Source organism: Athene noctua, chromosome 1 (assembly GCF_965140245.1).
Source record: "Athene noctua chromosome 1, bAthNoc1.hap1.1, whole genome shotgun sequence".
Classification (NCBI taxonomy): domain Eukaryota; kingdom Metazoa; phylum Chordata; class Aves; order Strigiformes; family Strigidae; genus Athene; species Athene noctua.
This window is the reverse complement of record NC_134037.1, coordinates 152,040,890-152,065,526: the sequence shown is the minus strand read 5'-3', so window position 1 is coordinate 152,065,526 and position 24,637 is coordinate 152,040,890. Positions and strand designations below refer to the sequence as shown.

Below are 24,637 nucleotides of genomic sequence, written 5' to 3'. Positions count from 1 at the left end.
CTGCTTTACACAAGGAATGTCCATTTAAATCACGGTAAATCGTGATTTAAATGGTGCCATACATGATCATTGTCTTTGGTGGCACTGAGTTTTCTCAAAGTTCGTCCAGAAATGAAAAAAAACTAAAAAACTAGCCTCTGTCAAATAAGAAACACTTCCTTCTACATTTGTAGCAGCAATACTTTCCTTCTGATCATGCTCAAAGTCACATTTGTTCTCACTAGTATGCCTTAATTTTTCATGGCCTGTTAGGCTCCATGTAACAGGGCTAAATTCAACATTCAGACAAAGAACTGGATCTTCCAGTGTTGTCCTTTGGCACAGCTGCTGTAAACCCATGTAGTTGTAGATTAGTATCAGGTGTGATGCTGGCAAGCTGACTTTTTAGCATTGCTTGCCCTGGTTTTGGGAAGGCGTGAGCAAGACATGAAAGATGTTATACAGAAAAGAAGACAAACTTGCAGACACTGATTTCTGGGCAGGATGCTTATTAGGAGATTTGTCCACACCTGGCAGATTTTTCCCACACTGACATGTGTTTTGCTTGTAAGTGAACTGAACCATCCAGTAACAATTTCTGTGTACATATATTCATCTCCAGACTCTTGCTTAATTTGGTTCTAAAACATCAGTTCCACATTACTATTTTCTAATGCAGTCTAATTACTTTTGATTCTAAGGGGGAAAAAAAAAAAAAAAAAAAAAAAAGTAAGCCGCCCATTATCTTTCTGTTACAGATACCATAACCACGCAGATGTTACTTTTCCCAAAGATTGGTAGTATAGGTGAGTACTGGAAGTGTATAGAGTGAGGGTTTGCTAATGGCGGTGCTGTTTCTTGACAAGCCTGAAAGCAAAATAATAATTTACATCTGACTGGAAAGCAAATTTTCTGTGAAGTCAAGTAAGTTTAATGCAGGCCTCCTGAATTACCTCTCAATTTTCTTGGCAGAGAAAATTTGTGAAACACTGAGCAACACTATCAAACTTGCTTAGGCCTTTTACCATGACAATGCTGTACAACGGTACGGTATTAAGGATTATACGTTTTTCAACAGCAGTTCTCCAGCCAAAGGTTATTTCAGTTCCCAGAAAGGAGAAAGTCCTGGGTGCCAATTACTATGTAATGTGTGAGACTGAATCCAAGGACTGAATCCCAGTAGCTGCTACAGGAATTAAATCAAAGAGTTAGGCTGAAGCTCATTTTCCCTCCCATATTCTCTAAGTCTTATTCACAATTAAAAATTTCAATAGTTTGAAGTAGTTTGAACCTTTCAGTTTGAAATCTGGAAGGAACAATACAGAAATCTTCAGTGATAAGACAGGCAGAATTGAAACACACAGCCCATAATCATAGAAGTGGAATTGCATACTTCCATCCCAGACTTTACCAAATCTTTCTTTCTTTCTTTCTTTTTTTTTTTTTTTTTTTTTTAACAAGAAAGGCTTTTAAAAGACAAGGCTATATGGCAGGCAAAAGAAATGTAATATTCTATATCAGAGTGCTCTAAGTTTCTGCCATTTATTTGCAGTTACAAAGCAGGATTCAGAGCCAGCTACTAAATATGTCTATTAAAGAGAAAAATCACCTTTATGCATTTTGCACTACTCACTTAAGATACTAACAATGAAAGATAACAGCTAAAGACATTCTAATTCTCCTTTCTTGCAGTGTTAAAGGTCAAATACTTCCCATTTTATTCAGTCCCACATAGTTGATCAACTTCCAAAGTAAAATTGTTTCATATAACTTCTTTTATTAGAACAGAGCAGTTTAGCAGCTGCATTTTTGAGGGCTAGAGCAAAAACCAACTTATGAATTTGTTTAATGACAGTAAATCTGAAATTTGTTTAAGGATGGTAAATCTGAAATGTTCTCACATTTTCAGAAACTACTACTGATAGTGACTACGCCCTATTTTCTCCACACACACACCCCCCTTCCTCCTCCTTTGAAAACCGTGCAGTTCAGTTTCTTCTCGAAAATTTAATAGGTGGACCCTGTGGATGACTGCAATGATCAACTTGTGCTGTGAAGCCCCCCCCCTACAGATTCAGGTCCTAAATCCCCTCTCCAGTTCTATTACAATAATCCTAGTTACAGTTCATTCCCCTTCCTTCAAGTCACAGTGGAAGACAGCGCACATCATCAGGTCAACTCCACATTTCCCAGTTTCCCACCAGTGCATGACAAAGTCATTCAGAGGGACAAACTAGGAAAGGTGAAACCTAGCATGAGTAACAGTGTGACTGAGAGTAATTTGTTTTGCATTCCCCTCTTCTCAAACAAGTTTTATCTTAAAGACTATGGCTTTATCAAATAAGTATTCAGTAAAATAACTTTGCAAAGAAAGAAGCAAAATGTACCCTACCCCGAGCTGTTAAGTGTTCTAAGATAAACAATGAAAGAACAGATTTCTTATCAAAAGGAGACACAATGGACAGACAAAGAACTAAGGGATAATAATATTATTAAACTGCAGCTTTATAAAGAGATGAAGAAGGCCTGAATGTAAGCAGAGTACTTACGGTGTATTTTTTGTCTTTTAATATAAAATAATGCATTGAAATCTCACTTGGGAGGAAAAAACCCACCTATAAGCAAGCACTCTATTTCTGTAGGACATGTAATATTTTAATATCCTCTACCTACTGTTTGAACTTCACATTCCAAGATTCACTTTTAAAGCATTGTATAAACCACTTCACGATTTAATTAAAGGCTTGTAAGCTTTATTTAATGGACTCTTCAGCAGGTTCTGTTTACTAGTTCAAGACTACAAAGACATTATTTAGGGAACATTAACCTCAACCTTTCATTTGAATCAAAACTTATAATTTTAAACTTCTAAAGGTAAGTTATCTTATCTTCCCCATAAAATCACAAACAAAAACTAGATTTCAAACACAATGTAAAATAACTGCCTATCAATCTTCCCTACCAGACCTTCCACGTTCATACTATCTTAGCCTGCAGATCCAATTATCCTCCAACATTTGCTGCTCAACCATGCTGAGATTATTCACCGGCCCTCCAGTTAGACTGTAATAAAAGGTCTGTAGGTGCATTTACACTCAGAGAAATAAGGTATAAATGCTAGCATTGCAGTCATCTCTTTTTGAGTTACATGCACAGCTATAAACACTGCAGTAATGAATCAGACTATTGCCAGCTACATTATCCATTCATTTGCATGATATTTAGACTTGCTAATTTAAAAAACAACAATAAAAAAATCTAGGTGCAGAATACCTTCAAGATGACACAATTCTTGACCCTTTTATTTTTACAAAGAAAAGTACTAATATCACATGGAAGGTATTTCCTCCTGTGCCCAGACAGCCAAAGCATGGCTCCAACATGGATATGTGATTACCCTCTGTAAAGGCAATCTCAGCTCCCTCTAACTATTTTTTTAAGCTTGACATTTTAAGAAAGTAATCAGACATACTGAAACTGCATTGACCTCAAAGATTATGTTCTGCACAAAATTTGGCAGACTTTCTGCTTCTCAGCAAAAAAAAACCAAAAAAACCCAGCAAATTAATGATAAAATGATTTCTGATATTCCAGGTTTCATGGTCTCTGCTCACTGCAGTAGTTGTACATCATTACAAAACAAAAACCCTCTGCCACAGGACATTGGTATATGTTGCCAAAAACGTCAGAACCCCAGTTTTCAGCCCAAAGCTGCAACTGCTTGAACTGCAGGAGTCACTTCATTAGCTGACAGCTGCAATAAGCTGTTCTTTCTCTATACAGAGAAGCTACTGGTGGGAGGTACAATTCACACAGGCATACTAAATAAATCATATACCACTTAAAGAAAAATATACTTAAGAAAACATTTACAAAGTACTGTGCAATGTCTTTTCTATTTATTATCCTAACTTTCTTAGTGCATTCATGCCTTAACATTATTTAATTCAAAAGCTAGCAACAGACTTTAAAGACATAGGCAAAATTCAGGAAAATTCAAACTTTTTGTTCCCATTTGTACTGTGTCTGCTTATCTAGGGAATCTAGATCCTTGCTGTTCCTTGATGATCTATTTCTAGTGAATATATTCCTTTTGACCTAGAGAACACAAAATTAGGTTCTTTAGTTATAGATTGAAACCATGATGATTGTCTTTATTCACCGTGTTACTGCTATGTAAGGTAATATAAATTGTAACTTGACATGTAACTAGCTAAAAAAGGCACTAACGCGTTTCAAAACCATATGGCATTAGTAAAATACAGAGTATCATTGAACTGCATTAACATACATGGACATTTTTGAGCCTTTAATGCTGTGATAACCTTTAGTCTCCTCATTGTCTAAGGAAAGCTATGGACTGATACTAGTAATGAAGTTGGTGGGATTAGACTTCACCGTCACAAATGAGCATTTGCCAGCCATTACTGAGCCAGGCAAGTAATAAGTCTTCATATTTACCTTTTCAAACTGTTTATGTATTATTCAAACATTTTTCATGGAAATTGCTAGTGGGTACTAATGCAACCATACACGCAGCTCTGTTTTCTTCTTTAAATGCATATTACATTCTATACATGAACCCAAAACAGGTGTATAATCTCCATTATCATAGCAAATCTCCTCTATTCTTCATCAGTAGACTATTGCTATACATCAGAATGCTATGAACAAAACCGACATTAATAGAAAGATGGATTATATAATGTTTGATAATGCATTTCCTGGGCTATTTTTAATGCGAATTTTTTAATTACACAGCATTTTCTCCTTAAGAGTCCTTCACTAGCTTCATTTCATTATCACAAAATTTTTATTTGCCTTTTTTTTTTTTTTTTTTTTTAATCTGGAACAGAACACACCAGGATTGGTATGGACATTTCACTTCTGAACTACAGTCATTTTACCTTAGATGATTAGTACAACCAATTAAAAAACTACTAGTGTTTGAAGCAGAGTTTTGGAGAAGGGTGCCTCATCTCTCCTACAGACACATAATTAGTAGTTACACACCTAGAATATTCCCTAGCACCAAGGACTCTCAAAAACAAAGCAGGGCAAAACAGGCATCTTAGTCCTGCACTCCCGCATTGGCTCTAGCCAGCAGGTGGTCCAGATGGAGAAGCATTTAAGTTGTTTCAGCCACCTATAGAAGCAGTCCTTATCCATGCAGTTTTCCAAGCCATTTTAAGCAGTTATGGAGAAGAAGAAACATACATTGCCAAGCTCACATATTTCCATTCGTCTTGTCCAGAATTACTCATGAGAAGAGTATCTGTTCCACTAGAGGGAGGAGCAGGCTCAGGAACTGAATTTCCAACCAGTGTTCCAATGCCACCTGCAATAACAGCCTTATTCCTAAGTGAAGGATGGTCTATTTTCACAAAGAGCTGAAAGGGCAAAACTGGAACATGAAGGTCCATTTATGAAGAAAAGTTTTATAAGAACGACACAAAAAAAAATCAAAAAAGAAAAAGGAAGAATCTCACCTGAGGTATAGTTGATTTTCTGATTTTGTTTCTGTTTTTCCTGAAAATGGGATGTGGTTTTAGTTATAAATCATGTCATTTATATTATATTTAGATTTCTCAATCATGCTTTCATCTGACATTGGGATAAAACTACCTGGAACAAGTCAGCTTATTTCCTCTCTTGTAAAGGGCTTCATGTAGATGTTGTTTTTCATGTGTTCTGTCTTACTGCTTATTGCTAAGATTTCGTAACAAGATACAATCTTCATTTGAAAACAGGTACATTTAAGAATTTATAGATTATTAATACCTTGTAAAGTACAAAGATATTAACATTTCTAATTCCAGTATTTTTCCCAAAAATAGACTTCAGACAGAACAGAGCTAGAGATTACAAAGGTTCAATTTTTCCCTAAGAAAACTCAAGAACTACAAAGCCCCCATGTCAGAATTTCTATATGTGCACTTGCATATAACAATATGGCAACTCACTGTAATGAAAAGATTAAGGTCATTCACTACTGAAACTATTTTTAGTGACTTTGGCCGAGACAAGTCCCGTGACTAGTTAGCGCAGCACAAAGGAAACAGGCTCATTAGAACAGCTGTATCTTCTGAGACAAGCAAGGCTACAAGGAGACATGGCTTTATTCCAGCCTATCCATCTCATCTGCCAGAGAGTAGCTGTACCAGAAAAGGAGAATGTTTATGGAAGAGCTAGACCCTGGCACGTGTTCCCTTCCTCTTCACCCTCTGAAACAGTGGGCAGACTGATGTAGGATCTCCCCTTTAGGGCACTCTGTGATAGCATCCACGTAAGTGACTTCTATACTATGCTAAGCATAGTAGCATGTTACTGACTTCTGGTTAGGTTTGATTGGCAGCACATTTGAATCTTCTCCCTGATGACTGTGAGAGTCTTAAAATCAAAAAACCCCTCTGTGTTGTGCAATCAATCTAGACAAGACTCCAACAAAAAGGAGTGATGTATTTGGAGAGGAAGGTGCAGTTAAATGTTGGTTCCTAGCTCCTTAGGCAATCGGTTTCAATACTGGTTTAGCGTACAGCCCTAGAAAGTCCTGTCTCTTACGGAGGTTATACTTCGATTTTTATTGTAGCACATTCCATCAGGCCAGAAAGATGGAGACATTACATATAGAGCTTGAAAAATTTCTGATTATATCCTGGGCCAAAGACATTAAATTCCCTGGATCTCTAAGACAGAAGCCTTGAACTTGATGGGCTGCAGAGAGTACAGTCAATATGCTTATAGTAGCCCCAGCAGGAAACGTGCTGCATGATTTTATATTGCCTAGAGTTTTATAAATATTTAGGTCACAGTTCTCATTCCTGTAGCTCAGACAAGAATCAATGAAAATCTGAGTAACTGTGGTCAGCTGAAATCTTCCTGCCTTCCCAGAGATGTGTGAGAGCTTGAACCATTCTCCCAAGCAACATGTTGTATTACAGTCAGAATAAGACCAGAAAGTTTTACAGTCATCCACAAACATCTTAGCAGATCAGGGCAGTACTGCCTTGTACCAAATTTCAAGAAATGTTTAGTGGTTGCCTTTATTATAGGTTATTCCTGACATCAGGATAAGAAGACACATGTAGTCTTGAGATTAGAAATGCACTGCAGAGTCACACAGAGGTCAGTGAGAAGAAATCTGGATTATTTTGCTATTCCTAAAGTACACTGATTCCCTTTCTGAACATCTTCATCTGTGATGAAAAGCAGATGAGCAGAAAAGCTGTAGGATTCACACTTGGTTCCCACTGTAAGAAAAAACATTCTGAATAATACCATCCACCAATGGCTGGGCTCTCTCTGGATCAATGCAAGGTTAAGGCCACTGCCTCCTCTGATCTCTGATGATGATTAGCACAGAACTTGAAGTCTCATTAGTCAGTCACATGATGCTGGGCATATAGGATACTTTAGCAACAGTCAATTATGAACTACGTAGCCTTCCAAAAACTATCAGAATAAAATTGATGTACTTTGCTTTACAGTACTCTGCATACCTCGACATAGCTCAAGATCAGTTGCACCTGGTTTCATCTTTTGAAGTGTTGCTTATTGCTGTGAGTTGCATAAAGCGACATCATTTCATTGCCATGAAATAAATGGGAATAGGTACAAAAGTATTATTGAATTTGCACTTAAGGCTATTTATTGAGTAAAACAAATACATAGCCATTATGAATTGTCCTAAAATAACCAAGGAGGGGCTGCTAAGATTTTCCATCAGGAAGCTGTTTTGAGGCTACAGGCAAATTAGGCACTTCTTCCATACAAATATATATCTGGTAATAAACAAGAGATTTACTGTAATGACAGTAGAAATCTAGTCTAGCAGATTTAGAATAACCATTCCTGAATAACAGGTTGAAGTATTTAAATTAACAACATTTAAAATATTTTTTTTACAGAAATACAGTTGTGAACTATGTTGCCAATGTGAATGGACATAGTTGCACATTGGCTGGATCATACATGACATCAAGGAATGATACTGAGAGAGGAGTTAGGGCCTCCAGAGAAAAATCATTCAGACCACCTACTCCAAACTTCTCCTACCAAAGATTTTAAGATAATTATTACTTATTGGAAAGAGTTCACAATCAGGACAGTTGCTCATATTATGGACATAATGTGAAAAATTAAATTAAAAAAAAAAGGAAATCACACATTGGCAATTACATGCAAACATAAGCCAAAATATTTTAACTGTACAAGCTACAGATCGATAGCAACACAACACTCCCCTCCAGTCAAGTAAGGCTGAATGTAGACGATGCTTAAGCATGGCAAGACATGAAAATGCCCATCCTTCTCTTGGCCATCTATGCTTAATACATCTTAGTATTTGTTATCAGAACATTTAGGATGAAAAAAAACCCACTATCTCAAAACATGTACTCAAGCTAAACTTTATACCTTATATGTTATACATACATTTCAAGATTGAAAGCTTTGTATTTCTCAAGTTAAAATGTTATAGACAGAGCCCTGTTTTATAACATTTTAAAGTATTAAAGTACTTTTTAAAACTTTTAAAACTGTGACAATGCTTCAAGGTAAAGAAACACCACTTATTCTACACATTGTTCAGGAGCTAGGAAATCGAAATCCTGGTTTTGGTAATGTGTCAAAGACAACTCAAATGATGTCTTCATTCCACCATGACAGACCATGACAGTAAAATTCTGGAAAATGTACTTCCCCCCCCACACCCATCCCCCCCTCAAAGAGAAGAGGAATGCTTTTTGGTTTTGCTTGCTATTGGAGTCATTATTACTATTTAAACATATATTTTTCATATGTTGATCCTCTTCTTCCTGTGACTCTATTCCATCATGAGATTTACTAATGTGCAGAGGCCATAAGCTGTGGGTTACTCCAAAATGTATTTCAGAGAACAAAGATAAAATTAACTTGCAGTGTCAAATCTCCATGCAAGATGAAGCACATTTGGACCCTGTAATTCCTTCTGCCATACTTTCCATTCTCTCATTCCTCTTCTATTTCACTCAGAGGAGGTGTTCCTATCTTTTCATAACAGAGGGTAGATAGTTCTAAAGTGTGCCTTGCTTTCATCCATACACAGCACACCCAATCTAAAAGAAATTATTTGGAACAGTTTTTTCAGTGCTCCATTTCAATGCTGTAGGCAGTGGAACTTGATTACAACACCACGATACAAGAAATAGTGATACATTTTAACTTTCTTTGGCCCTTATGCCTGCAGTGTTCTCAATAACAGCTTTTTTCTTAATTTTAAAAACATTCAGAAGTGGTATTAGCCAAAAGTACTTAGCTGCATCAGAGGCTTATCTGGGGGCTGAAGTCAGCTTTATTTTATTCAAATATTTCAGTTAGAATTGTCTGCAGTTCTGTCTGACTGCAGACAATTTGTTTAATTTTCCTGTTTCTTTTTTAACACAGAAAGGATTTTTTTTTTCAGTTGTCAGCTATGAAAACTTAAACATGAGTTCAAAGAGTCAAGTCATATCCTTAAATGCATTTATCACGAATAAAATTCTTGACACACTGGGGTGGGTTTGAGGCATAAACTTGCAGAATAATTTATCCCAGTCACAAGTACCACTGCTGATAAATGAGAGTGAGGGAAAAGCATTTGACTTTCAGATACCAAGTTGAGTGCGGTGGGACTTGCAGTTAGAAAAAGTTTAGGAAATTTGGAAAGTTTTATAAAGAATCAAAATGCATTTATAACTCTTTTGTCCAGCTGTTCTTAGTAAAATGCCACTATAAAGTCTTCGTGTTCTTGGAACAGGGGCAAATTACAAACACTGCTGCCATTCGTTTAGTTTGCCATACTTGCCAAGGGCAGCACCATATGCAGTTGATCTCCTCTTCTTAGATGTATATTGGCTTGGAGGTTCACTTTACCTTTTATGTTTAGGGGTTTTTTTGGTGCTTTCTAACACTAAATTATTTTGAGTGTGGAAGCTTTAATCAAGACTGCAACCAAGTTCCTTAAGTCTTGTTCTTTCTAGAAGGTACTGCAGGACACTAAGAAGTGTGATTACAGCAACTTACCACAGCCAGTGCCTTGCATTAAACAAAGTTTTTCCATTACCTTTCTACAGTTCCCTTTTAGAAAGAAAAAGAGCTAGAAGAACAAAATAAACTGAGTATTTAATTCCCTATTATGTCCGAGGTCAAACAGGCACATAAAATACTAGAAGCATGAAAGTGTGAGACATTAGATCACATATTCAAATATGGGGTTTTTTGAATATATATTCACCACTATAGCAAACTTGCTAGTGTGGAAAGTTGACATTGTTGGCAACCAAATCCTAGTTTACCAGATGAGTAAAATTCTTCCTTCTACTATTTTTAAGAATGGGGAATAACAAAGATACACACTTAAGTTCACCCTTCGTGCCCCCATGCAACTGTTTCTTCTCCCAAGCAGGGGATCTGAGAGGGAAATCCAGAGCATGCATCGGAATTCATGCAGAATCATTTCCCTCAAATTCAAGAAAGTGATATAGAAAAAGCCACATTCTAGTTACTACTTGAAATGCTGGGGTTTCAACCCCAAGCCCCAAATTAAGGTTGTCATATGGGCGATTCCCACTGCCCTTCACAAGGGGGGGTGAGTTTGCATTTAGGCTTCCCTCCAGGGTGCAGCAGCCTTGCAGGGAGAGCCATTAGGTAAATGAGCCCCAGGTGTCTGCATTAAGTAAACAAAGGTCAGGTGTCCCACTGAGGGATAAAAGCTGGGACCACTTGCAGGAAGGGCAGTGTCTGTCTGTGGGGTGGATGCACCATGTAGAGTTCCATGTTGGGGAAGGACCTCCTGCCTGCCTGGGACTGGGCTCCAGTCAGGTCTGGCTTTTGTAAACATGGGCTGTGTAGAGATTCAGTATGTGGCTTCTTTGGTCTTATGTATTTGGCTTGTTGACTCGGTTGTCTCCCATCCCTTCTATGGGAACTGCATGTCACCATTTATTCCACCCATTGTTGGTTGTGTGGTGGTGTTGTTGGTGTCAGTGGGATTGATGTCAATTATGTATAATCTGACTGATTTATTTGTACCCGCAGCGCTCCCCCGTGTACTGACCCTTTTGTATCAAATACAATTTGGTTATTAGTTCATCTTTATGCTGGCTGTGTCCTTTATGCTAGGCCTAATAACTGGCAAAACACTACTTAAGGTGTTTTTCTCTTCAGCCTGAAAATTTCTGTGGAGAGATGGGGATGATGCAGAACTTCTTCAACTATGGAACTTCCATTAACCCCACAGCAATACAGAAACAAGGTGAAAGGGCTCTTGAACCAAGTGCCTCTCGTTGGCTGGAAAGAAACCCTGTGCTCTGAGCAAGGTGAAGATCCAGGCAGCGTGAACTTCAATACAAACCACAGCAGCTACTTTACTTCAAAAAACTGAGGAGCAAAAAGCAGGAATTGCTTCATGTGGAAGTAAGGGACCTCAATTCCAGCTACACTATTGCCAGAAATTCAGGTCTCATGGCTCTTCCCAGCGGAGATCTCTAACAGCAGAGCCCTAACAAACTATTCTAAGTTATGGTTCAAGGAAGATGGGCAAGTAGTATCATCCATCCTTCTATGCCAGGCTGCAAGGAGAAATGGATGACACTTGAGGCCAAAACAGCATGTAAGAAAAGCCTGCAGCCCACGAACTCGAGCACTTGGCTGAAGGTAAGACTTTCTGTGTTCTGGATGCTATTCCTTAGACCAATTTTGAACACTGTAACCACACAACATTAGCCTGAAGCCGGTCGTATTACAGAGAAGTCAGACCAGAATTAGCAATATCTCCCCTGGCTTGGGGACAACCAAGTCACACTGTTGCTTCCTGCCAACTCATTTTCTCTCTCCTGCCACACTTATTTTGTTGGTGTAAGGATCAACTTACATGGACTCTGAGAAGAAAGAGAGGTTGAGCAGGGAAAGAGGACAAATACACTCACTGTGTTCACTACTGATAGAGGAGAAAACTAGAAAACACCTGGAGAAATAAATCTACCATATGAAATCGTGACAAATTCTCATGACTGGGCAGACCTGGTGCACAGACCTGGATATGGTTAAGGAAGGACAGGTGATACAGGCCTGGAAACAAATAAAAATGCTCTTATGGAATTTACACAGAGATGACTAGGGAAGGCAGGAGGATGGTACACACTTGGACTTCAAGATGGACAAGGACAGATTAAGGAGTGGACAAGTTTGGAGGACAGATAGAGTTAATTAAGGCAAAGGATTGATGTGTTTGGCAGACTATAAATTGATGGTGATGAGAGAGATCTGATGGGACTGATGATTAGAAGATGGCTAGGGAATGAAAGACTTATGGACTGAGCAGTTTAGATCAAATATTACAGGTGAAACGCAGGATATCTGTAAAGTCTCTTGTAGACTGGAGGAAATATTTAATTATGTCTCCCTGTGTAAGGATTACTTGAGTCTTCTGAAACTTTATGGTGCTGCTGCATATTTAATTTACATGCTCAAGATATGTAAAACAATTCTTTCAAGGGTTATAGGGTTATTCATTTTCTCTGTCCTTTCTACAGCTTTTTTGTGTTGTTATTTTTAAGGCTATCATACTCTAATTGCAAAGGAGGACAGGCAGTGTTTCTCTTCATATTTCTATTGTGTGATGTACCACTTTGAGCTTAGAAATTTGAAATTGTCCAAGCTTTTCTTGAAGAGGCCATTTTCCCTATAATACAGGCAAATATGTGTGCAATCTACTCAAAACATAGAATAGATGGAAAAACCATTAGACCATAAGCTCCTCCTGAACCTAGACCAAGTGCTGAACCTGTAATTCCATAGGGCTTGACCAACAGGTGTAAAAATACAGTGTTCACAAATGTTACGAAGAAACTTTAATCATGATTTGCAAATATTCTAGTATTTTCCTCACCAGAAGAGATCAAAATATTTCAAGTTCCTGACCTTGTATGTTAACAAAGATGTAGCTAGGAAAGTAACAAGGACATACAGAAACTTTATTAGTACAAGGATATATACTATGTATGTTAAAAAATACAATTTGCATTTTAAGCCACAGAAGATGTTATCTAGAGAAGTTAGACACGTGGAAAAAGCAAAGTTTAAGCCCACTATATGTAATTCTTCATCTCTTTCTTTCACAAACACATGTTTGTAGCTCCCAATGGATTATTACACATATAACTTCTGTCACCTGCTACCTGGGAGCCCAGGCCTGGCTCTAAGCAAAGCAATGTGAGATTGCTAGATGTTTCTGGGGACACATAACACACTTGGGCAAGTGCAAAATCTGCACAAACAATATCACAGTTTCCCAATTATTTTCATGTTTTGACCTAATGACTCCTTTGCTTGACAGCCGATTCCATCCCAGAAGGATCACAGCCCATGGAATTCTTCTCACATAAAAGGCCAAGAAAATATAAATCACTTTCTTCTTTTTCACACACTAACCTGTTGAACTATACAAGTTTGTTAAATTTATATCTAGCCATATACCACAACAAACAAGTCAGGGAAGCCTAGATGGAAGAAGGACTTCTCTACTCAATTCTATATTGCATTTGCTCACCCATATACACTAAAACTGCCTATGGTTTTCTCAAAAAAAAAAAAAAATTCCTGTGGTTAACACACTTGCCTCTATTGCTTAGGCTGAAGTTCAGATGTGCACATAGGCCTTGAAAAGTTGCTTGAAGGAAATACTTTGTATATATAATGTCCATGTGGATTATGTTGCTTATTGTGGTCTAAATCCATTACAGCAAAAGACATTATGAAAAGTCCATAAAGTGAGAAAGAAAATTAAGATAAACCACAGGAACAGATGAAATAATATAAACAAATGAAAGCAACAGAACTCAAATATCCTTCCCTCTTGTTAAATATTTATTTCTCTTTAAAAAACTAATAGGAGACTATGTCTAATAAACCTTTTGTTTATGACTTGGTGAAGACACAGATGCCTCACTGCAAAATTGTTTGAGTCTTCCTCATTTCTCCAATATTCAACTGGTCAATATTCAATACTGAGGATTCAATATTACCAAGGAAAGCAAAAACTAAGTATTGAAATTTCCTTCCACTGATTAAAAAGTGATCATCAACAACCAAGCTGTTTGTGGTTGTCAGGATGGCATCCTTTGTTTTTTGTGACGATTCTTATGGAAATCAGTGCAGCTTCTGGGCAAGTGTCAGTCGTAGTACCAGAAACACTTGCAGTAATCTGTTATTGTAGGGGCTTGGGACACAATTGCTATACAATTTGCAGAAGTTTCATGAAAGACTGAAAAGCAATCAACTACTCAGAGAACCACTACAATCATTTTATTAGCTTTCTGCCTTCCTTGTGCCTAATCACCAAAAGCTAAGTCTCCTTCCACATTCTTAGAGCCTTTTTACGCCAGTGTAATGCCCCTGGAATTTACTGCAGTGTAAGATACAAGTAGGAAACACACATGCAGACAAATTTGAAATTAAGGAAGAAGCACATAGGAAAAAAAAAAAGTCAGACATGATTGATGTTTGAGGATTAGCCTTATTACTCTGTAATATAACAGGACATTCTTAACCTGTTTTGTCTACAAACTGCATCCAACAAAGGCTTCTTTTTCCTTCAGTTGTGAGTATGAACTTCAGTTTAATAAGGAGCCTTCTCAAATGCCAGTTCTTGCCTATCAGTTGAACCTTAACATCTATCTACAGCACAGTTGTCTAGGATCTAGATCCTGTTCCTTCTAACCACACATGTGAAACACAGGTATGTCACAAATGATGTTTCCCCCACCACCCCCTCAAAAAAAAAAAAAAAAAAAAGCCTCTAAACTTCTTTGATATACTCGGAAGAATCGGCAACTGTAAAGATTTCGTAACTAAAATATAAAATATGAGCGAGTGAAGCTAAAAACATCTGAATGCAAAAAATCCATTTTTGAGTCACCAATCGTTAACCTTAAACACACCACACTGAACACGGAGAAAAAAGATTAACGTACACCTCCTTACAAAAAATACGGATACTGGTCGTGTTAAAGGTGAACTCAGTGGCGTCCTAATTTTCGCTTATACAAGTGTTTTGCGTTTCTCCCTCCGTATTTATTTATTTTTTTCTTAATAGCGGCATACCCAGGTACGGCAACACTTGTGCTGCCGACCCCGCACAGACACCCGATAATCCTCCCGCGTGTCCCCCCTGCGCGGGGAACGAGCGAGGCGGCCGAGAGGCGCCTCCCGCCCCTCCTCGGCACCGCCCGCCGCCGCGGGGGCGCGGGGCTCCGCGTCGTGTCCCCCCCGCGCCGTGGCCGCGCAGCGCCGAGCATCCTCCGCGGGGGCGCTGCCCCGCGGGGCGGGGGCGCTGCGGGTTTGCGGCACTGCAGCAGCAGGAGCAGCAGCTGCTGCAGCAGCGGAGCGGGAGACCTCCCTCCTCCTCCTCCAGCCCCGCCGGGGGCCCTCCATTGTGCGGGGAGCGGCCGCACACCCGCGCACTGGGGCCGCCCCCCAGCGACACTGCGTAGAGGGGCCGCTTCCCCCAGCGGGTGCGCTACCACACACGCCCCCCCCTCCGGACTGCCGGTTTCCGTTTCTAAGATATTTATACACATATATACATACATATATATACACACACGTAGCCCCCCCACCCCGTCCCCACTGAATTTCGGTCTCCGCCAGGCCGCCCCACGGGGACCCGTGCGCCGGCGGGGGGGATGAGGGCGCATCCCGCGGCCAAGCCGCTGCCCGGCGGCGTTTCCCCCCCCACGAAGAGAAAAGGTTACGGCAAGCGCGGCGAAAACAAAGCCGGCGCTGCTCGCCCCAGCCGCCCGGCTGCGCGGACCGCCCCGCCAGAAGTTGCGGCGCGGATCCCCCCCCCGCCCGCTCCCCTCCACCTTCCCCCGCCGCCCCCCGCCCGCGGCGGCCGGCCATACCCAAAGGCACCCCGAGCCCGGCCCGGGGGTGCCGGCTGCGCCGCGGGGAAACTTCTTTGTCACTAACGGTAACGGCCGCGCCGCAGGGCGGGCAATGCGGCGGGGGACGCCGTCCCGCGGAAACCCCGGCAACTTTCCGGACAACGAGCAGCCCCCGGTACCTGCGGAGAAACTTGTTGGACCGCTCCCCGCGCTCGCCCTGCGCACTCGCCACTTTCGCATCCCCCTCGCCCGCCGTGACCTCTCCCGGCGCCTCCGGGAAACTGTTGCCTCGCCCGGAGCCGGTGGCCGGGAGCGGGGAGCGTCCGCCCCCTCCCCGCGGCTGCCGGCGAGACCCCCCAGCGGCCGGTACCGCGGCGGTTGGGGGTAACTTACCCTCCGGGCTGGGAAGGCGCTCAGAGGCCGAGCAGTTCCATCGTCCGGGCCGCCCCTTCGCAACTTTCCGCGCACAGAGCGGGAACGTGTCGCCGTGTCTTTAGATGTCGGGAGGGAGAGAGAGGGAGGGAGGGAGAGAGAGAGCGCGCTGGAGACGACGAGCGCTTCAGGGGAGTTTGGAATGAAAGGGGGACGAAACCGGATTTCTTCTCAGCATCAGGACCCTGGAAAATCAAATCCTTCTTCGGAGGAGAATTCTTGCAGACCCGTTATCTGTATTACTATTAATGCGCAGAGCAGGAGGCATTGCATACAAATAGATCCAAGTAGCAGCGTCTATTGGTGGCCGCCGAGGGCCCCTGGGTCCTACTGCTCCGGCGCCGGGGAGCTACAAAGCCGGGCGGCCTCGGGGGGGGGGGGCGGCTGCGGGTGCCCCGTCCCGTTTAATTGATTCGTTACCTCCGTATTGTAATACATGTTGCAATGTTGAAGCGGCAGAAAGGCGCATTATAAACGGATGTCATGCAATCTCCCCTTTCATAGCTGCTCTTGCAGGGCTATTGTGCAGGCTGGTGTGAGAAATGGGTCTGATTTTTAGAAACAGGGCTTTATTTGTCTACAGCTTTTTTTTTTTTTTTTTTTTAATCCCCCCCCCCCGTCAAAATTATCCGTCACCTTCCCTAATAATTATGTAGTTACTTCTGTAATCAATTATTCATTGAATTTCACTTACCTGTGCATTTTCTTTCTCAAGTTATGGCTTTCCAAGGGCACATCTGCTCCTCCGTGCAAAGAGGGTAAACAAACACTCTTAAAAATTAAGCAGCCTATTCCTGATTAAGAGGGGACAAGAAGTAAAACAGAATTATCAGAGTAAGTTTTCTCCATTACAGAATACAAAGACAGCCGGTTTGCAATATTTAAATTTATGGTCCTTATTGGATGGAAGAAATCATTAGGCTGAAAGAAAATGCCCCATCTGAAAATTTAGGCAGTGAAAAGAACAAAAAACAGATGCAGCATTTATGCATTGACTGCTAAATGGAGAGTAAATGTGAGATAATGACAACATAGGTCAACTTAACTGAGAAGTGAAAACAATATAAGCACTACATATATATTCAAGAGTAGAGTATCACACATGGCTAAACTTCTGTTACTATCTTGTAGATAATATACATTATATACTAAGCATACAGCTGGATAATCAACATTAATAGGTTTAAACAAAAGTATTTAATGAAGTCTTTTAAAGAGTGTATGAAGACTCTCTAGAAATAAAGCCTGCAATATATTGCAAAGCATGACACAGTTAAAGGTCTAAACACGCTCACTTGTCCTACATAGAAGAATGGAAATCATTGACAAGAGGACATTGCTCAAAAGGTCCTCTGTACTGGGTATTGTTAATATGGTAAGGTCTTACACTCTAGTTGGGAGCTACCAGTGTAAACACAGACATTCTTACAAATGCATTCTTACAAATATTATTGAAAAATCATACATACAGCACAAGGTTACATGCCACTCCCCCATTATTTCACCAGATATATAAGTACAAAGAGACAAAATAAGTTTAAAAAAAACATGGAGGAAAATAACAGTGTTTAAACAACTCTTGCACTCTGAGAATCAACAGTAGTAGCTGATCATTCTTTGAATTAAGTACTCTGCACACCTTCGAGGAAAGCAACAGGGAGGGTGGGAGGGTAGGAGGGAATTGGCATTTCTGTGCATCAGTAGCCTCTGATGAGAGAAATACTACAGCATGAGTTCAAAATCAGGTCTTCAGTGCTGCATTTCAGACCTGCCTTGTAGCTCACATCTTCAAGACCTTTCCTCTTGTTGGAGGAGGATTCCAACTCTTTGCTCTTTGAATTCTGTCAATGCTTTGGTTGAGTATTTTATCCCTTAGTTAACAAGTATATCCCAAAACAGTAGCATTCCTCTTGTCAGAGGAGGTATGCTAGAAGAAGTTTATTAATTGTTCTATGGGCACACTCTTCAGTTATCACTGTAGTTATATGTACACTTTTTTTTTCTCTTTTTAAATCAAAAGAAATTAGTGTTTCAGGTGACTGTTGCACTAGTAAATACAAGTTATAAGGGAAAATATTGTAGGTGTTTTGTTTCACTGTTTTGGTTTTGTTTCTCTCTAGGTCTACTTAAGACAGATTTGCTTACCTGAGAGTTCAGGTTATATATCCCACCTCTTATAGCTTATTACTTCCATGGTCCTTACACTTGCCATCTAACCTTAAGGAGGTTCCTGATTAACATCAATTTAAAAGAGAACAGGCTCAGGTCTATTGTATTTAACAAAACAATGTAAAATCATTGTCATCATCTGCAAAATTAACAACAATAGTAGATTAGAGTAAGTGCAAATTAAGGAGGCAATAACCAACACCATCGCAATTAAGAAATTACCCTGTGAAGGAGAGAAATTGCCATGCACATTGTAAGGCCTACAGAGATTAATGAAATATGGCTGTGAAACTGTTTTAATAGATAAATTGGGTGGGTGGTTAAACATCTGAGCAAAGATGATTACTTTGTAGTGAAAGAAAACAAAGAGTAATAAATCACAAAGCTGCTCTTTTACCACAATCAAAATGCAATTGCTTGATCAATTATCACTCTAGCTAATAGCTTGATGGAAGACAAGCAAATAAATAAAACATTACGCCAACTGAAGTTCTTTGAAGTATAATAGTAATATCTGTATACATATATGTTCCTTATTTGTATGCATCTATGCCTAATACATACATAGTGCATTGCATAACATAAGCAAGGCTGTATATAATGTGTTTAGCTATGTATTTGTAGTATACAAGTAAATATCCGTAATACATAATGACGATAATGCCTGCAGTGGGTAAATAGCTACCACGTTTAGATTACTGATGTGATACAGTTCCATGTTTTCTAGACCTCTGAGAATCTCCTTGTTTTACATACTTATCAGCCAAAGGTGTTTTGGAGTAGTTTCCCCTTGGGATAGTTTCCAAGGTCAGTATATGTGATGACACGTGTCGGTTTCCAACTTGCCCTTGGAAAATGATGGCCACTTACTGGAGTTCATGTGGCTATGGGACATTTTAGGGTGGTAGTAAAGTAAACTGTAACTATCACATATATCAGCATTACATTTTTATATCTAGTAATCAGCAAAGCGTGCATTCCTGTATAGGAGGGTAATTGGTAACATATATGTTTGTATGACATCAAATCTAGCGTATAGAGGCAAGTAACTTGTTTGCCTATACTATGAGCACCCCGTGATAACCTGATCCAAAGTCAATGGCAGTGAGCAGACTCGTCCCCTTGATCCAAAGTCCTGGTCAAATATAATACTTATTTCATCTGTGGAAATATTCACACAGTGTAGTTTGAATACATAGGGAACAAACACTTTGTAATGATTATTCAGTGTGGAAAAAATTACATGTATTTATGTTGCCTAATAGCAACACAGGTTCTGTTAAAAGCTGAGTAAGGTCTGAGAAGAAACAGCCTTGTGGTGAGCTTCAATGAGTTTCTGGGGTATCAAAATGCAAATAGAGGGCAAGTAGTGCATATATCCAGTTGTAGAGAGGTAAGTCTAGGATTTATTTTTAATGTATTAATTCTTTTGTCTTATGCAAAAAGATTACACGCCTTTGGCAAACACATTTTGACTTTCACAGGTCAAAAGTAATTAGAAAACACATGAGTTTGAAACTTTTTAAAGTGAGCAAAGTATATGTTGTAAATATGTAGGTACTGCAGGAATGTATTAATGAAACAGCGGAATTTGTGCTCTCCCAAAAGTAGTATGAAGCCTCACCAATTCTCCTGTGCCTTGTTATTCCCCCAGGTGCAGATAGCATCTACAATAAATTTCTTCACTTACATACTTGCAGTTAACGTTTATCTTTGCTCATCTGTATTTGAAGAAAAGTCTGAGAGACTACTGCCATTTCATCGCTTCTGGATGAAACAATTTAGAAAATGGGGACTCTTCCCTTTCTGCCTTTCCTGTTTATAAAAGCAAGAAATGTCTTCTGACTACCAGAAAGAACATACTGATCAAGGCAGAAATTCAGTGTAGGGAAGTTTTGTAAGGAAAACAGTATAATGGTCTCTGAAGAGCAATATCTGAATGTGAAACTGGATTTTAAAGTTCTGCTAAAATAACAGGATGGAACTCTCTCAAGTACGCGGTACCATCCAACATAATACTTCTAGCGATGAGTTGTCAGAAAATGTAGGAAGGAAATAAAGAGAATGAAGAAACAAAAATTAAGAAACACTGAGCTGAGGCTTCAAAAAAAGACTTGAAGAATAAGCAGTACAAAACAACATATATACAAAAATTATACTACACTGAACAGAAATACTGATCTATAATTACAAGTGGACTATAATAAAGAATAACAAGCTTTTATTATAAGAAAGTATATGACAAAGGTAGGATTAAGTACTGATTTCATGCAACTCAAGCTAACAGTTATCTTCATTGCAGTGTATGAAAGAGTATAATTGAAGAGGAACAGTTACTCAGCACCCCATTCCCTCATTCAGTCATGTAACTAGCCCTCCATGCAATCATTTTATTCCAAAGTCCAAGACACTTTCAATCTGATTGACAGCTGTTGTCAACAGGTAGGGGTGGTGGCAAATCACAACTCCACAGGGTCTCAGCTGTTACCATTCTTTTCACATACTGCCGTTGAGCTTGCACTTAGTAAAGAGATGAGGGACTCACAGTACACTGCTTTGGACATCTCTACAGTACAGTCACAGTCATGTTTAAGAATATCTGAGATGGGAGTGGGGGGAAGAGAGAGGGAGAGGAAAGAGTTTGGCTGAAACTTGTTTGTGAGAAGGCTGAGGAAATGCAGTTATCTGGAGGCAGAACCTTTAGTTCTATTAACATCTGCTGTAACCAAAGCAGTAACACCTGAAGGAGATTTGAGCCCCTGCGTAACATGTATGCCTGGTCTCACTGCACAGGTAACATGAATTTATTTTGTATATACAAATCAGTGTGACTACAGACATGCCATGCATACACTGCAGGTCTGATGTATCTGTCAGTGAGACTTCTGTGTTTATGCTTTGTGGTGGCCCTAAAGTCCACAACTTCAGGATCTGTTTCTACTCTTTGCTCCTGGATTAACAAATTGCAGCAGGGCCAAAAAGTGTGCTGTTCTTTTTTTCTATATGAAGACATGCAGACTTGAGGCACTGGAAAATGGGATTCCTACGTTTAGGAAGAGTTAGGACTCTCTGTTCCTGCTTTTTGAATGTGGAGAAGAAATTCAGTATTTGGATGTTTTTTACTGTAGTTCTGTAGTATTATCTTCTGAAATGTATTTTGGAATTGGAGACCTGACCATTGGATGCTCATTCTGTATGCTTAGGTTTTTTTCAAAGCTTAATAATAAACAAGCAAACAAATAGATATATAAAACCCAAAGACTAACCCATGTGCTGTAGTGGTGCATGCACAAAGACTGAAGGTTAAAGTGAGCTTGAAGAAATTGTGAAAAATGGGAAAGAAACATATATCCATTTAGTGAGGGCTGCGGGGAGAAGATAATAACAGTAAAAAGCTAAATGAGTTAGTGCTGTCCAAAGAGTGTAGGAGAGAATAAGAATTTCAGAAGTGTTTATCAGAGGAAAGTAAGTACTAGAGAGAAGCTTTTTCTATTAGCAAATGAAGAGGAAAATGAAGATTGAAGAAAATTGATTCAGACACTGAATTCTTTATTTTTCTATATTCTTTTTCCTTCTGTTAAAGAAACTAAAAGGTCATTCTGAGAAAATTTTTGATGGAGTTTCAACCAAAAAGCAAAACAGCATGCCTAAAAACTATTTATCTATGAAAGATACCAGTTCTAGATTAGATCATGTTTGGTCTTAAACAAGTCAATATAGGAAGATACAAAGTCTTTAACTAGACTCACTGATGCAGCTGGGGAGTGAGAAGCTGAGCCTGATGACCATAAAGGCTCTTCAAGATAGTTTGTCTCACTCACAACCTTAGACCATAACAGCTACACCAACATGATAACTTGTGGTTTTGTTTGAAAGGTGAACTTGGAAAAGTGCTTCCTTTGTCCTCAAGTCCATCTTACAGTATTAGAGGAAACCTTGACAAGTGTTCTACAATTTAAAATATACTAAAGCAAGTTGAAATATGAAATTCTAATGGTGCAGTTCTTTTTAACAGGGTGTAGATAATGCTGTTTTCAATATAAACTGAAAAAAACAGTATAGAAAGCATATACTATATTTACTATAATGGTCTTCAGGTGTATATAGGATATTGAACAATTGCAGACCTCTGAACCTTAGGATTAGGTTCCCCTGAGAGCAGGGAGTAGCTAAGACACAGAGCAGCTGATACCTATTTTCTCATCACTTTATCCTCTACAGGTGTGTGTGACTCTCCTACTGCCAGTGCTACCAAGCAAATGTGGCCTTTCAGCAAAGCCTCTGCTCTTGCTGGAGCAGTAAGTGGTAGAAAAAGGGTGTCAACTCTAGCTCTTCTCTCTCTGTTATTTTTATACTTGCTAGGCTCTAGTCAGTTATGTGACTTTTAAGACAAAGTTAATAGAGAGTAAGCAGGCTGTATTGTTTACACTCATACACCCTATTAATGATTTGTAAAGGATGACACATCCCAACTACACCTGATCATATTTGAAAGGCCTCTAAGTGTGTATGGCAGAACAGATTTTGTTAGGAATTCAACATAACACTTCAAAAAGATGGTGGAGTAAATCTTGTGTGGATGAACTAAGGGACTAGAATACAAAGTAATTATGACAGTAAGTTTACTGCTGGGTATGAAATCCTATCTCATTTTGTGGCTTTGTTGTTCAGAAGTAGGAAAAGAACAGGAAGTTTTTATTAAAGCAATGATAAATTTAGCAGCCAGCTCTTTATCCATCAATATATGTATTCAGCTGTTAATCAGCAACATTTTGTTTTGGGGAGGGAGTTGAGTGTTTAACTGAAAATTTAACTGAAAATATTTTTTAGGGAAATTCCAACTTCCTATTGAACACTTTAACTTTTTTTTTTTTGAAAAGCAAAAAAATTAACTGAATGCTTAAATTCAGAAATGCTACATTTCTATCTCCCTAGTAGAATTGTAATGCTTCTGCATAGTTTTTGTATTGGTTTCTCAGCTGTGCTTCATCATGGCTTGTACATTTCTTATGTGCAGACACATTTTTTTGAATGGTAAGTAATTTTATATTAGCTCAAGGGTCTGTACACATCAGAGAGGAGAAAGGTATTTTTTGAAGACTGAAGTACTCCCCCGTGCTTTAACAGGTAGGAGGAAATTATCATAGGCAATAGGGAAGGCAGGTGCAGATGGGAGTTAGTGGGGAGCTATCTTTAAGGGACACTATCTTTCAAAACCTGGAATTTATTTTTAGCCGCACCATGTGACATATAGGAAGAATAAAGCTAGAGCTAGAAGAGAGTAAAGGGCCTGCCTTTTCTCAACCAAGCTCCTGAGATGAATGACTGATACAAAATGCTGATTAAATTACTGCCAATGTGTGCACGTGTTTCCTTTTTGGTTGGGAAACCTTGAGAGAGAGACCCATGAGTAGGGAGAGACAGGATGGATGGACTGGGAAAGGTGGGAGAGTTCTTGTGGAAGGAGTACCATAGTTGAGAATGTGTACAGGTAAGTATGTGGATAATGTAGGCCTGTTTACAAGCCTTTTTTTGCTTTACTGTTATACATAAGAGTTTGCTGAATCTGGAAACTTTTAGGAGTGGATCCTTTGCTACTTTGTGCGGGAAAGGAAAAACTCGTTCTGGTTAGAAGGTGAAGTTAACTTAGCTAAACTAGTTCAATTTAATTTATGTTAAGAGTTCCATTCAACTGGTAAATGGGGATCATTACTTAAGGTATTTCTGAGGCATATAAGCCCTGTGTAAACAGTGGGAGGCAAGGATATAAACTGGAAACAAAAAGGACAAGGGAAGAAATTAAGATGTTCAACTGGACTGTGTTTTAAAGGATGAAAATAAATAGTACAGTATCTGGAAGGATTTCCTGGGAAGTAGGCTTGTTAGGTGATGAAATAAAAAAGAATTGAAAGAAGTTTCTTAATGTGAAGTATTTATGACTGTTCTGCAAAAATCATTAACAAATGCTTCACAGGGAGCAATTCTACATTTGTACAGAGTTTTTATAAAGTGACTACTTGTAAGTTCTACCATGTGTGAATCTAAGAATTTTTCCCTTTGCCTTTGATATACACGTTTTTTCTATAATATTTTCTGACTGTTACACCAGTCACTTAGATTTAACTTTTTTGTGAAGAAATTGGTGGGGGGCTTCC

The 24,637-nt window shown here is 39.4% G+C and overlaps 1 protein-coding gene across 3 annotated transcripts in view; it reads right to left on the bottom strand.

The window, feature by feature from the left end:
* Positions 1-16,300, bottom strand: part of ROBO1 (roundabout guidance receptor 1) — a 745,923-nt gene extending 729,623 nt beyond the window's left edge. For all 3 annotated transcript variants that reach the window (XM_074901499.1, XM_074901485.1, XM_074901493.1), the window contains exon 1: positions 16,275-16,300. The gene's annotated coding sequence lies outside the window, so the exon portion shown is untranslated. The remainder of the gene's footprint in view (positions 1-16,274) is intronic.
* Between the last annotated feature and the right edge of the window lie 8,337 nt (positions 16,301-24,637).